This window comes from Polypterus senegalus, chromosome 4 (genome assembly GCF_016835505.1).
Source record: "Polypterus senegalus isolate Bchr_013 chromosome 4, ASM1683550v1, whole genome shotgun sequence".
In the NCBI taxonomy this organism is placed as follows: domain Eukaryota; kingdom Metazoa; phylum Chordata; class Cladistia; order Polypteriformes; family Polypteridae; genus Polypterus; species Polypterus senegalus.
This window is the reverse complement of record NC_053157.1, coordinates 110,319,347-110,335,234: the sequence shown is the minus strand read 5'-3', so window position 1 is coordinate 110,335,234 and position 15,888 is coordinate 110,319,347.

Below are 15,888 nucleotides of genomic sequence, written 5' to 3'. Positions count from 1 at the left end.
TTGAACATCCAGTGAACACCGCATTGCAGTAGTCAACTAGAAATAAATGCATGAATTCATTTCTCAAAATCCTGTTTTTTTAGAAAGCGTCTTAATTTCCCAACATTTTTAAGATGAAAGAAACATGATTTGGACAACTTTGTAATGTGCACTTTAAATGACATGCTAGAGTCAAAGATAACTCTTAGATTGTGGGCTGATTCAGTAAAATTAATGGTGATTCCAACTACTTATTAGTTAAATGATGACAAAATATTGTAGCGATCAGCATCATTCCCTGCAATAATTAACATCTCTGTTTAATCTGTGTTTAAGACAAGTAGTTCTCATCCATCCACTCCTTTAATTCACTAACACAATTAATTAAAGGCAACATTGGAGAAACTTCATTTGATCTAAAAGAAAAGTATAGATGGGTGTGTGTCATCTGCATACCAGTGAAAATTAACATGATGTTTTGGAATGATAGATCCCAGTGGAAGCATGTAAAATGAAAACAGTAAAGGTCTTAGGACTAAGCCCTGCGGGACACCATATCTCAATTCTGTGATTAATAAGAACCAAGTGAGCACAGTGCCTGTCAGTCCAACATTATTTTCTAGCCTTTGCAGTAAAACAGAATGGTCAATGGTGTCAAATGTTGCGCTTAAGTCTAACAACATAATTACATTGGAGTTTCCATCATTAGATATATCAGAATGTCGTTTACAACCCGCATTAGTGCTGTTTCTGTGCTATGACCAAACTGGAATTTCTCAAATAAATTGAAATGCGTAAGGTGTGACTGAAGCTGATTGATGGCTTCTTTTTCTAGTATTTTAGAGAGAAAGAGTAAATTTGAAATTGGTCTAAAGTTATTAAGTATGTGTGGGTCGACTTTTTAAGTAATGGTTTAATGACTGGCACTTTTAGTGCATCAGATACTGCGCCATGCAATAATGAACTATTGATAATGTTAAGAATAGGCGCTGCAAGAACATCCATTGCACTTTTTACTAAAATTGTTTGCACTGGATCTAGGAAACATGTAGTGGGTTTCATTTTAGAAAATAAAGTTAAGACTTCCCGCTCAGTTACAGGATTAAAATTACTAAAGTGTTGAATGCAATGTGAGACAGGGTTTGCTAAGCTAGTATGTGGTTTGCACTGTGATGCTACTTCTCTGATGTGATGGTACTTCTCGGCTCATCACAGTTTTATATTCTGCCTTGCATCTTTCTTAGAACTGTGTTCTAAATTTATTGGCGTCTATTTTGCTTGGACATTGCAGTGGATTAGGAAAGATACCAGTAGCCACAGGACTGAATAAGTATTGAGTGAGAAAATGACACCAGAAGATAAAGTCGAGTGAGAGTGGCAGTCAGGACATATGCAAGAACATGCAACTAAAGCAAAGTACGTCAATTTACACCAACAGCTAGAACATGACCACATTTAAAAACTGGGTGTAATTGGACTGGTGATAAATCACACAGACCACATTTAGAACTGCCCAGAAACAGATAGCCATCCTATTTAACAGGAGTGGAAATTCATGTACTGTTTCTAACCAAATATAACATTTAAGTGAGTAGACAATGAAAAAGAATAATGTAGGGCAATGGTAGCAGTCAGGTAAGACATAGAATTATGCCCTGCCTTGACACCTGTGCTGGTTTAAAAGGTGGCTAGAGTGACAACATTGTCATGGTACCATCTCCTTTATGAAACTGTCATCTTTGGCATCATACTCAAACACTGAAGTTCTTGTGGCAGTGAGACATGTCATCTTCTTTTCCTTTTTCTTGTTGGGTTATTATTAGCATTCAGTTCACTTTTTAACTACAAGTTAATAGCTTTTCTGAGTTAAGCAGATAAACATGAGCAACCACTGGGTATGCATTTAAATGCCTTAATGGCATTATACGGCTAAATTATATACTGACACAGTCTGCTTTAAGTATAGAATGCACATTAAAGGGAGAATTTAAGAAAACTAATGGTTATCTGGGGCCATATGTGACAGATTTTGAAAAATAATAAAATGTACCCTGTGGTGGACTGGTGCCCTGCCCAGGGTTTGTTTCCTGCCTTGCGCCCTGTGTTGGCTGGGATTGGCTCCAGCAGACCCCCGTGACCCTGTAGTTAGGATATAGAGGATTGGATAATGGATGGATGGATGGATGAAATGTACCACTTTAATAAGGTCCAAGGCACAGACCTGGCCTGACTGCACTGAATGTGACACCCCTGATTTAGATATAAAAAGAGAACACTAAAGTGTAACAAACTTAAAAAAAACATATTAAGGAATAATTGGGCTGTCTTTTTTCTGCTTTTTCAGCAGGAATGATTATTGCTCAAGGTGTAGGAGAATGGTTTGTGGAATTTACAATTGTTTTTAATAGTCCCAGCTTAGCACTTGGATAGTAACTCCCATCAGGCACCTCCCAACAATGGGCCTGTGCTTAGAGTAATACTGTAGTTCGATTCCTAGGTGACTGCATGCATTTTTCTAATCTATTTAATCCAGTTTAATCCATAACAGAAACCAGTCCTGAATAGGATGCCATTCAGTCACAGGAAATGGTTGCAAGCACATCCAAATGTTTGCTGGACTGGTTTAGAGTGAATAGATTATCATGCATGTCTTTGGATGTAAGAAAAAATGAATTCCCTTCGCCTGAATTCTGGCAACACATGGTGAGACTGTGCACTTTCCACAGAGAAGCAAGCCTGCTCTTGAATAAGATTAAACTAGTTACAGTAATCAAAAATGAGTAAAAAAGCATAGCATTAAGCTAACTTGGAAATTTCAGTTTGAGCTTCAATAAGTTCTTTAGTTTTTAGTTTTTTTTAATATTTTTTGAAAGTCTTGCTCCAGTGATTTATAAAAAGCACATAAAAATTCATTAAGTCACCATAAAATGTGACCAAACATGGAGATGTATGCCCCCCTCAATAAATTCCCTCATTGTAAATGAACTGAAAAAAAGTGCCGTATGACATCATTAATATGATATACAAACTATACAGTTTTAAACAGAGGACTTCAGTGCTGCTCGGAACACCAAGGGTGGATGGCTACACAAATGTTAACAGGTAGACCAAATTGTAAGATGAGTACAACGGTGGAATGCTTAATATTCAAATTATAATCTTGAAGTACTGTATGGTGAAATTGAACAAAGAGGAGCCTTGTTCTGTTTTTCTTGTCTAGTACCATTTGTTAATGGTTGCTTCAATACTTGGCTGCATCCCTACTCCATAGGCAGACGAAGAGAAAGAAATGAGGCCCACTTGAGAGCAAGATTACACTGCCGTTTTTCTGATTGGATGGAAGATTTTATAGTGGTATAAATTTCAAAATGAAGCTTTGTCTGAACACGGAAGCATTCATTTGACTGCAGTATATATGAGTTTTTTTAAATTTAAGACTTATTAGAATGAAGTATTGACAATTATTCATTACTGTAGGCTTTCCTATTAACAATATTTGTAGTATTTTTCTCTGAAGCAGCTGCCACTGTGCATAAGGTATCTCAAAAGGGATATGGTAAATTTGCTTTCTGTGGAAAACAATTAAGCCTTATTTAAATTAATTTTGAGTAATCTTGAGAGCTTTTAATTTAGTATTAGTGCAATTTCTTAAGAAGCAAGACCCAACATAAAGCTATTGTTATACTGTAATGTAAGAATATTGAAAGCCAACACTGAAGACAAACTACATATGTACCAGTCTTAATTACTAGCTTGCATGCAGTTCCCAAGGTAGTATCACTTAACAACTTTGTTCTTGGAGTAATACAAAATTGCCTGAAGCTGCAAATAAGTACCATGCTAAAACAAATTAATTGAGCCTTATCATAAGAACAGTATGGCTGGGGTGCCGTCAGTCAAGAGTTTGCATGTTTTTCATGTATTCAAGGACTATTGTCTTGATAGATAAAACTGCTATACTCTGCTTATTTGAATTCAGCTCATAATATGACAATAAAATGGAAAGACTACAGAATCATTCTAAATAAATGTTAATATTTTACATTCCTACAGTATGCAATTCGACAATATGACAGCTCTTTAATACAGTAAGAGATTGCCTAGTTATCATAGCACACAGTATTTGTGAATAAAACTGCCTCAGAATATGCTTCTCTAGAGTTTAGCAGTTATTTCTCCAGCATTGGAATAAATCTCCTCCAATGATAACAAATCTAATTTAATTTCAGATTTCTCAGGCTCTGAATAGCTGTATACTTATGCAGAGTGCAATTGTTCTTCTCCAGAAAGCAGTTTCTTTGCTTGACAAATGAAGAACATTCTTCTGTTCATGCAACATTTCCTCTTGTGCTTTAAAATGCCTTTTTTCTAGAATGACCTCATTGGGTCAATTTCTGGTTAGCAGGTATGTGCAACCCAAAGACTTTTATTGTTCATTGATGATGAGTTGGATATGGCTCAAGAGAGGTTAGGAGCACACACTGATACAGCACATTGCCACATCCACCACATGACAAACCAACTCAGGATCCCAGATACAGGTGACACCTCAGCACCACACTAGTTCAGATGGAATGGACCAGTGTGAGGTTTTTGTATGGTGGGTAGAGTATCAATTCTGTTACCAACCCCCAGGTTTTTCCATACAGGTTGGAGGGCTTAGATGCAGGGCTGGATGCAGAATAACGTCATAGCCAGGACGGAGCAATTGCAGGTTAAGGGCCTTGCTCAAGGGCTCAACGAAGTAGAGTCACTTTTGGTGTTTACGGGATTTGAACTGGCAACCTTCCAATTGCCAGTGTAGATCCCTAGCCTCAGAACCACTGCTCTGCATATCTGGCACAGTTTCTTCAGAAATCCATGGTGAGTTCACTTGTTACCATTTAGGGCCAGATATTCTATACACATTTTGTCAAACCTGTTGTTTCATTCCTTTATGCCCTCCAAGTATTACTAGTCAGCCCAGTCCATGCCATCATCTGAAAATTTAGTGTGGTTAAACTATTGGCAAAAATTGCAAAAACTTTGGGCGCTTCATTATTTAAAATTTGTGCAAATAAATTACTGACACTATTACCTGGTCCTGAATTTCCCTTGAAAATAAAAGTTTTCCTTTACTATCTTTATTTTTACCTTTTTGATGTAATCTTATCTAACTGTACTGCTGTCAATGGATTCCACACAATAGACCACCATAGGCAAAAGCAGCAGTTATGAACTTCACTGTTTGAATGAGGACTTCATTCAGCAGCTCCTTATACACCTGTTGTACCTGAAGAAACAGAAATAACAGAAGACACACCATTTAACATTACAAGATGCTTTACATTCCACTGGCTCAGCATTCTTCTCCAGATCTGAGGCAGAAGACTCCACCATGTGGATGGCACAATGTTAAAGGTGAGCTGTGTTTGCTTTACTTCTACTTCCCTAAATGACTAGGATCAGTTTAAAATTCTCAACTCTTCTTCTTTGCCAGATGACTATCAAGACATACTGATTGGAGAATCTACTGTTAATAACCCGAATCTTTCAGTATCTGTCTAAGGCTTTGTGTCCTTTTTTGCTGTTGCTTGTGTTCTTGGTATTGCTAAGATAGCCCTTAAACCACAAGAACATTGGGAATGTGGTGCTGTACACTAGAGATGACATTTGCTACTGCCTTTTGGGGGAGCTTTCAGCCAGCTGTTGTGAAATGGAGTCTCAGGCATAATCAAAAAGGTATAAGATATGAATGCCCACATTTTTTCATTCATAAGTCTGCTTTTTAGAAGATCTCATTAAAAGATCTACCAAGTCATATTTTTAAACAACTTTCCAGTTACCCTGAAAAGACTCCGAAAACATACCTATAATGATGATGATGATTTACATTGCAAGGTACTAGCTAGGTCTTAATAGGCTGTTCAAGTCTAGTCACAGGAAGTTATCATGATGCTCATCTGTCAAGGAGATGTAGCCACAGAGGGGGATGGATGATGTTTTGCCATCAACATCAGAAGATGTATGCTAAGCGGAGGGTGCAGTGTGTCAAATTGTGCTTTACCCCACTGAGTCAGCATGTTATCTCCTCATGCAATTACAATTTCAATTTAGATAAAAGCCTGAATCTTTCAAACATGGACAATGGAATGATGATTGCTTAAAATTTGCATTAAATATGCTTGTACTGATAGATGGGCAATACACAAATCATCCCATGCCTCAGGGACCCCACTTTGTCTTAAAAAAAATGACTTACTGTATCACATATCTGAGCAAGAAGGTAAGGATGTTGCTGTTCATTCCACGGACTTTCCGGTGAAAAGATCGTGAAGTAGGACACACCCTCCTCTTTGGTGCTCATTTAGACACAGAGAAAACATTGGAGAGAATTAAACTTCAATTCTACTGACCAGGAATTAATGAGGAGGTCCGTCGCATTTGTATTTTGTGTCTGGAATGTCAATTGTGACAGATTCCCTGGCGGGACTGCGCTCCTCTTGTCCTGGTTCCTCTCACTGTCTTTCCATTCAAGCAGTTAGGCTTTGACATTTTTGGACAACTAGAACCCTCAGCTAGAGACCACAAATACATTCTAGTTATTGTGGATTACATAACCCGATATCCTGAAGCCATCTTTTTAAGAGTGGCTAATTCAAAATCTATCGCATGGGAACTGGCCAGGGTCTTTCCACAGCTGATATGCACACTTACACTTGTGTATAATGCTTAATGCATGAAGAACTCATTGAAGGTTTTTTCTGTGATTTAAATGAAGATTACACTCATTAATTATGGAGAGTTATAGAATTTCTTATTAGTTTTATATTCACATGAAATGAAAATTATTAATTCTGGCATGTTTCCATTTGGTTTACATACAATTTTAGTGAACATATAATAAAGAAAATGAGTTAATCTTGTTAGTACATAAGTGATAATAACAGTACAAAATGGTACACACTTTTCTCTTCTTTTACATCATGAAAAGTTTTTAGCTGACTGAAAAAATATCTCTTTTCTTTGACTTTTGTAATAACAGGATGCCACATTTTACTGGATGAAGGGTTTCACTGTATTTCATTGAAGCTCTGATCAGCTAGTTTACATTTCTGGAAGTGTATTATTGTGACATATGGTTATTCTGGAAATCTTCAGAGGTCCACTTGACATGATGTAGCAGTCTGCCAACAGACAGTAATCAACCTCTTGGGCACATTTTGCATAAGGCCTTCTGAAAGTACCAAAAACACAGGCCAGGCTGGTGAAGGTCCTGGTTTGCTTTTATTCAGTGCTTTTCAACAAATTGTATAACTCCTTTTTCATATGGTAGCACCCAACTACTACCTGCAGACTTTGGCCTAAGAAGGTCCAAACTGGAGAGCTAACTTTTAAAGTTCAAAATGTAAGGAGAGTCACAATATATGACATAACTGTAAAACTCATGTTTGTAAAGAACATTCAAAAAAGAATCTTTATAAACTGAAGCTTTATGAACAAAATAAAAAAAAAAAATAGAAACAAACATAAAAAGAGCAAACAGATATGCCTAAAAGACCATCCAAAACAAACAATGATTATTTCCACTATTAAAAGTCAAAGTCCAAAGAAAGAATTATATAAATGACAAAAATCCAGAAAAAGCCATTTTTCCAAGATACTGTATATCCTTACAAAGTCAAGGATTCACTGACCTGAATATAAAGACAGGGAGAGGACCCAGCAGTGGTGATGTTAGGGTGGCAAATCTCTTGTGGGTTCACCAACAAAATACAACGAATGGACAAACCTTTGGACAGTACATACATAATAAATAACACACAAACATAACAGAAATTACATTAAAATATGAAAAATAATAATTTAAAAATATCAAAAACAAAAATAAAACAGAAAGTAAGTACAACCCAGGAAAAATAACCTGGCTGTAATGCAAAACCAGGAGAAAGAGAATCATTGCTGTAAAAACCATTATTTCTGGTCCACTTCTGATAAGATCAGACATGGGCATGGCTTTGGCTTCATAGGCAACTGGAACCTCTTCTAGAAATGACAAAATGTCCTACACCCTCATTAAGGAAGACTCAAGGGATCTTTTAGGCAATATTCACAAGATGATAGAGTGCTCATGACTATACAACTATGCATAATGGTAGACACCAACACATATTGAAATAAATTGATTCTGAAACAGTTTTAAGTCAAGTGGTTGATTAAATTGAGCCTTTAATTACAGAGGTGCCAGTGTAAATTTAAATAGCTTAATTGATACCCATTGCTGTCTTATAATATTGAAAGCAGCAGTGACATTCTGAGACCCTTAAAATGGCTTTAGCTATGAACTAATAAGATGTTTTATAGAAATTGTCTAATCATTGATATGAAAATAGATTTATTTTTGATTGAAATGTGGCTCAGCTGTGAAGCTTAACTCCTCCAGATTGTTTGCCAAGGAAAGAATGATGGTAACTTGGCAAATATCCTTGAACCAGTTCTTATAGGCTTGTTCAAAGAAGTCCCAGAATGCTGAAATGCAAGTTCATTCAACATAGTTAATTACTAAATTGTCTGGTATGTTTCCAGATTTTTTAAAATGTACAGTAGTTTACCACTGCTTAAGATGAATAACTTTGACTTCTCTGTGTTGAAGAATTTTTAAGAAAATTTATATTAAAAAGTTACTTTTGACAGTTGAATGCTTACTTAAAGAAGAATTTCACTCTTGATAAGTGCCCCGCTGTTTTAATCATAGTTTTTTTTAATCATAGAACAGAAATGGGTCTGGTCAAAGTAGTAAATGACCGCTTAATGTTGATGTAAATTATATATCAGTCCTTATTCTTTTAGAATTAAATGCTGCTCTTGATACTAGTAGTGCTTTAAACTGTATTCAATCCTATATTCAATTATATATCAGACAAAATTTCTCATAAGACTTTGTGACTGTGTCTGAAATGCTTATGGTATGGCTGAGTGATCAATTCTAGGTCCTTTGCTGTTCTCACTTTACAGTAGATGTTCTAGGTCAGATCATTTCTAAATAAAAAATAAATTACCATAGCTGCACAGACAACACACAACTACATTTATATATTGCGTCAGATAATCTCAAATTATTACAGCATAGGTTAGCAGTAATTTCCTTAAATAACTAAAAATAACCTAGACTTATTGGCAGCAGTAATAGATGTGAGGATCTTAGAAAAAAGTTTAATTTTTTTTTGCAAATTAAGCCAGATGTAAAAATTCTTGGTATTATTATGAATTTAGAGCTACATTTACAATCATATATTAGCTTTTGCAAAGTCTTTTTTTCATTTAAGGAACAGAACATGTTACCTCTTTGCAAGATGCTAAAAATGATCAGATGCTTCTATTTTGGGTTATTATCTATATATACTGCTCAAAAGAATTAAAGGAACACTTTTTAATCAGAGTATAGCATAAAGTCAATGAAACTTATGGGATATTAATCTGGTCAGTTAAGTAGCAGAGGGGGTTGTTAATCAGTTTCAGCTGCTGTAGTGTTTATGAAATTAACAACAGATGCACTAGAGGGGCAACAATGAGATGACCCCCAAAACAGGAATGGTTTAACAGGTGGAGGCCACTGACATTTTTCCCTCCTCATCTTTTCTGACTGTTTCTTCACTAGTTTTGCATTTGGCTACAGTCAGTGTCACTACTGGTAGCACGAGGTGACACCTGGACCCTACAGAGGTTGCACAGGTAGTCCAACTTCTCCAGGATGGCACATCAATACGTGTCATTGCCAGAAGGTTTGCTGTGTCTCCCTGCACAGTCTCAAGGGCATGGAGGAGATTCTAGGAGACAAGCAGTTACTCTAGGAAAGCTGGAGAGGACCATAGAAGGTCCATAACCCATCAGCAGGACCAGTATCTGCTCCTTTGGGCAAGGAGGAACAGGATGAGCACTGCCAGAGCCCTACAAAATGACCTCCAGCAGGCCACTGGTGTGAATGTCTCTGACCAAACAACCAGAAAGACTTCATGAGGGTAACCCAAGGGTCCCATGTCCTCTAATGGGCCCTGAGCTCACTGCCCAACAGCATGCAGCTTGATTGGCATTCGCCATAGAATACCAGAATTGGCAGATGCACCACTGGTGCCCTGTGCTTTTACAGATGAGAGCAGGTCCATCCTGAGCACGTGACAGAAGTGAAAGGGTCTGGAGAAGCCATGGAGAACATTATGCTGCCTGTAACATCATTCAGCATGAGCAGTTTGGTGGTGGGTTAATGATTGTCTGGGGAGGCATATCCATGGAGGGTCACACAGACCGCTACAGGCTTGACAAAGGCACCTTGGCTGCCATTAGGTATCAGGATGAAATCCTTGGACCCATTGTCAGACCCTATGCTGGTACAGTGGCTCCTGGTGCACGACAATTCCTGGCCTCATGTGGTGAGAGTATGCAGGCAGTTCCTGGAGGATGAAGGAATTGATACCATTGACTGGCCACCACACTTTCCTGACCTAAATCCAATAGAATACCTCTGGGACATTATGTTTTGGTCCATCCAATGCCACCAGGTTGCACCTCAGACTGTCCAGGAGCTCAGTGATGCCCTGGTCCAGATCTGGGAGGAGATCCCCACAACACCATCTGTCATCTCATTAGAAGCATGCACCGATGTTGTCAGGCATGTATACAAGAACACAGGGGCCATACAAAGAGCTGCGTACAATTTTGAGTTGCTGCAATTAAATTTTGGCAAAATGGACTAGCCTGCCAGATAATTTTTTCACTCTGATTTTTGGGGCGTCTTTGAATTCAGGGCTCTGTAGGTTGATCATTTTCATTTCCATCAAACGATGTGGCATCCTTTCGTTCCTAACACATTACCCAGTCTATATCAGTATAGATATCCAGGAGGATTTCTTTTTCCCATTGAGATCTGATGTGTTTTCAAAGTGTTCCTTTAATTTTTTGGAGCAGTTTATATAATTCACTAAGGCAAGACAACCATGGAAAGCACGCCGGAAGAGGTGTGAATTCACTGAGCTGCGGACAAGTAAGACACCTATGGCGCACGCTGGAAGGAGCCACACCCACCAACTCCTGGCACCTCCGAGCCACGTTGACTGTTCATAGAGGCATGTTTCTCGTGGAGGTAAGTCGCCATATGTAGCGTGTAAAACGGTTTGTGAGGGGTATCCCATGGGATCCTTAAAACAATCCTTTCCAACTGAGGTTAAAACACAATGAAGTAAGCAGTCTTTAAAAACCAAGTTTTCGGTTACGACGCATGACCGTGTGCACCATAGCAAACTGTTTTACACGCTACATACAGCAATTCGCATCCGCGACAAACATGCGTCTTCTTCACTCACGGACAATTATATTTTGCTCTCTCCAGAGTTCCATCTTTTCATTCACTTTCTGTTGTATCCTCAAACCCTCCCTTTTTAGACAACTGTGTCTTTCCAGAAGTGTTCAACCATCAATAAATAATTATGCTGCGTTTGTTATGCCACGGCTTCACTATTGTGTTGTATTTTGCCCTCTCCAGAGTTCCATCTTTTCATTCACTGTTGTATTCTCACACCAACCCATTTTAGACAACCGTGTCTTTCCAGAAGTCTTTAGCATTTAATTAATAATTATGCATGAGATTGAGAGTGTGTCTACTAGGCGCAGAGAGGCGTGGGTAAGCCGTTGAACCACATTCGGACTGCAAACCGTGGAATTCCCACTAAGTGCGACTCATACGCTCCCACTGGTTGCGTCCCTACCCTTTGTGCACACCCCCCTCCCACCTCGCGACTACCGTGGTCGGGTGTCTTGGTGGATTATATATAGAAAAGCAGCCAAAACCGCACAGAGCAATGAAATGTCTACGTGAGTCACAGATGCATCTGGACTGTGTAAAGACGACAGCGACTCCAGTGACGAGTTGGAGGTGGGCACATGAGCGGTCAGTGCATACTGAACGAGAAATCAGCAGACTAGCATGACGGAGGGAGCTGAGTGGACGTCCTTCTCCTCTCCTGCCATTCCACACTCCGCGCCTGAGCGCAGTGCACTCGCATCACTCCATCTGGCAGGAGAAGACACGATGAGGGTCCGCCAGTTTTCAGTCACGGACGATTGTGTGTTGGTTCGTTCCGTGCATTGTTACAATGTTGCTTTTCTTGCTGATTTATTACATTACCGATTTTTCAAATGTTAATTTTCTCCCTGTGCTTAAAAATCATTAAAAAGATCGGCCTGATTATGCGGCGTATGGTACGCTATGGGTTGGCTATTATAATAAACTCATTATGAACTCCAGGAAAAGATATAAATCAGCTACACCTTGTTCAAAAACAAAAAAAGCAAATGTATTAATGGCATTGCATCAGCTGCCTTGTCTGTTGTGACTGATTTTAAAATTGTTGTCTTAAAGGCTCTGAACAATGTTGCACCTTGCAATATTTTAGAACGCCTGTTCCTAATCGTGTTCAACTGTACATTTGTGGCCAAATGTTTTCAGAATATCACAAATATTGGTTTTCACGAAGTTTGCTGCTTCAACAACAACAACATTTATTTATATAGCATATTTTCATACAAAAAATGTAGCTCAAAGTGCTTTACATAATGAAGAATAGAAAAATAAAAGACACAGTAAGAAAATAAAATAAGTCAACATTAATTAACATAGAATAAGAGTAAGGTCCAATGGCCAGGGTGGACAGAAAAAAAAAAAAACTGCAGACGGCTGGAGAAATAAATAAAATCTGCAGGGATTCCAGACCATGAGACCGCCCAGTCCCCTCTGGACATTCTACCTAACATAAATGAAACAGTCCTCTTTGTATTTAGGGTTCTCACAGAAGGACTTGATGATGATGGTCACATAGACTTCTGGCTTTTAGTCCATCAATGTTGGAGCATCATGATGCTTTGAGTAGGTGGTGGTGGGGCAAGCCGCCACCACAAAGAAACCGGAAAAAGAAACAGAAGAGAGAGTAGGGGTCAGTATGGATTTTAGAGCCACCATGAATAGTTTTTATGATGAATTGAATATACAGAGTATCAGGATTAAGTTAAAGTGAAGTTATGAGAAGGCCATGTTAAAGTAATATGTCTTCAGCAGTGTTTTAAAGTTCTCTACTGTATTAGCCTGGTGAATTCCTATTGGCAGGCTATTCCAGATTTTAGGTGCATAACAGCAGAAGGCCACCTCACCACTTCTTTTAAGTTTAGCTTTTGGAATTGTAAGGAGACACTCATTTGAGGATCTAAGGTTACAATTTGGAATATAGGGTGTCAGACTTTCCGATATATAAGATAGAGTAGGATGTGTTGTGTTCAAGTTACATTCCGTGTTTGTCAATCGTTGTAAAGATAACAGGTTTCGTTCATCGATTCGTTTCTTACTGCATCAATAAACAGCTCGTCTTCCTCTGTATCTGAGATGTGTTTTTTTTTACACTGTCTTCCTTTAGCTGGACATTGACTTTTTCCACTGTGTGCTTTGTTTCCGCAATAGCTGCACTTATGAATATGCTTGTATGTGTCACACGTTTCATATTTGTTTGCTGCCTTCTCAATTGTGCAATTCGGTTTTTGTTCAGCACTCTTTGGAACTGTTGCTTTTTGTCTGTGCACTGCGTCAGTTCACGTGAGCCGCTCGGTGTACATGCATCGAAGGTTCCCAGCTGTGCTGGTGCCACCTCGTGCGATGTCCACAGCTGTATTTAATGTTAGCTAAGACCCGGCACTTAAAAGTTTTTCTCACAGTTTCGTTGAGTTTGTTGCAAACACCACCCTGACCATCTCAACTTCCTCTGCATAAGCACAGTCCTTCACCCGTGAATATTTAGCGGCAGTGTTTCTATTGGATTGCCGCTGACGGACGGCCTTATATGGGCAGGCACTAAATTACGTGGGAGGCGTAACTCCGCCTTCCACGGGCATCGAGCAGAAGTCTATTATAGTATATGGACGAAAAAATAGGTTCCAGTTATGACCGTTACGCGTAGAATTTCGAAATGAAACCTGCCCAACTTTTGTAAGGAAGCTGTAAGGAATGAGCCCACCAAATTTCAGCCTTCTACCTACACAGGAAGTTGGAGAATTAGTGATGAGTCAGTGAGTCAGTGAGTCAGTGAGTGAGTGAGTGAGTCAGTGAGTCAGTGAGGGATTTGCCTTTTATTAGTATAGATTAGCACACCAGATACTTCCTTGAAAAACCTTGTTGGTATTGGGTCAAGGATGCAGGTGGAGGGTTCAGTGTTTTTAGATTTTTTTTCAGATGTTTTTATGATATACTGAAGTATAATTACAAAAATTTCAAAGGCTTTTATTGACAATTACATTAAGTTTATGCAGATAGTCAATATTTTTAGTGTTGGCCCTTCTTTTTCAAGACCGCTGCAATTCGCCCTGGAATGCTGTCAATCAGCTTCTAGGCTAAATCCTGACTTTTGGCAGCCCATTCTTACATAATCAATGCTTGGAGTTTGTCAAAATTTGTGTGTTTTTGTTTGTCCACCTGCCTCTTGAGGATTGACCACAAGTTCTCAATGGGATTAAGGTTTGGGTAGTTTCCTGGCCATGGACCCCAAATTTCAATGTGTTGTTTCCCGAGCCACTAAGTTATCACTTTTGCCTTATGACACGGTGCTCCATCATGCTGGAAAAGGCATTGTTTGTCACCATTCTGTGGACGGTTGAGAGAACTTGCTCTCGGAGGATGTTTTGGTACTGTTCTTTATTCATGGTTGTGTTCTTAGGCGAAATTGTTAGTGAGCCCACTCCTTTGGCTGAAAAGCAACCCGACACATGATGGTCTCAGGATGCGTTACTGTTGGTATGACACAGGACTGATGGTAGCGCTCACCTTTTCTTCTCCGAACAATCTTTTTTCCAGATGCCCCAAACAATCGAAAAAGGGATTCTTCACAGCAAATGACTTCACCCCAGTCCTCAGCAGTCCAATCCCTGTACCTTTTGCAGAATATTTGTCTTTCTCTGATGTATTTCTTGGAGAGAAGTAGCTTCTTTGCTGTCCTTCTTAACACCAGGACATCAACTTTAGGAGACTGTCCTGATGCTTGCTGGACTTTCTTGGGCTCCCTGAAGCATTTCTTCACAACAGCACTGGAAATTAGTTTTTTGGGACTAAGTTCATTTTCATGGCAAAGACAGACTTTGCAATTAATTGCAATTCATCTGATCATTCTTCATAACATTTTGTAGTATATGCAAATTGCCATCATAAAAACTAAGGCAGCAAACTTTGTGAAAATTAATATTTGTGTCATTCTTAAAATTTTTGTCCACACCTGTAATTTAAGAACTTTCAACAACTGTCTTCTGAATATTTGAGACTGAAGCATAAAAAGTGGTGAAACAACTTTTTGCTTTTGTGCGCCAAAAATCTGGAAAATTTTCCTGATTGAAATGTCAAACTAATAATTTTGAACATTTTGAAAAAAATGCTGAATTCATACTTTTACTTTGCACTTCTAAATAATTTATTTATAGCACATATATATTACTAAAATCAATGCTGTGTCATTGTAAGTTTTAAGCTTTGTATGTATTCACAGTGGCAGGCATAGCATTTTTCATAAATTATGACAATTAGAAAGTTCATATTATTTATATTTTTCCAGGTGTGATGGTGAATTGTTCCACTGCCACCCAAGCAAACTGCACTGCAGTCATCCCTAGTCTTGCTCTAAATAAGATGATACCTACAACATTGAACATTCCAGCATACTGCATCATTTAAAGATGTTAATGAATAACTTGGTCACATTAGAAGTGTAGATTGACAGAATTTTCTGGGTGATATTTTGCAATTGAACACTTTTATTTTTCTTTATTCTGTTGTAATTTATGTTTGTCAAACACTTTCACACTTTGAGCTACACTTTTGTATGTGCAATATAAATGTAGTTGCTGTAGCCT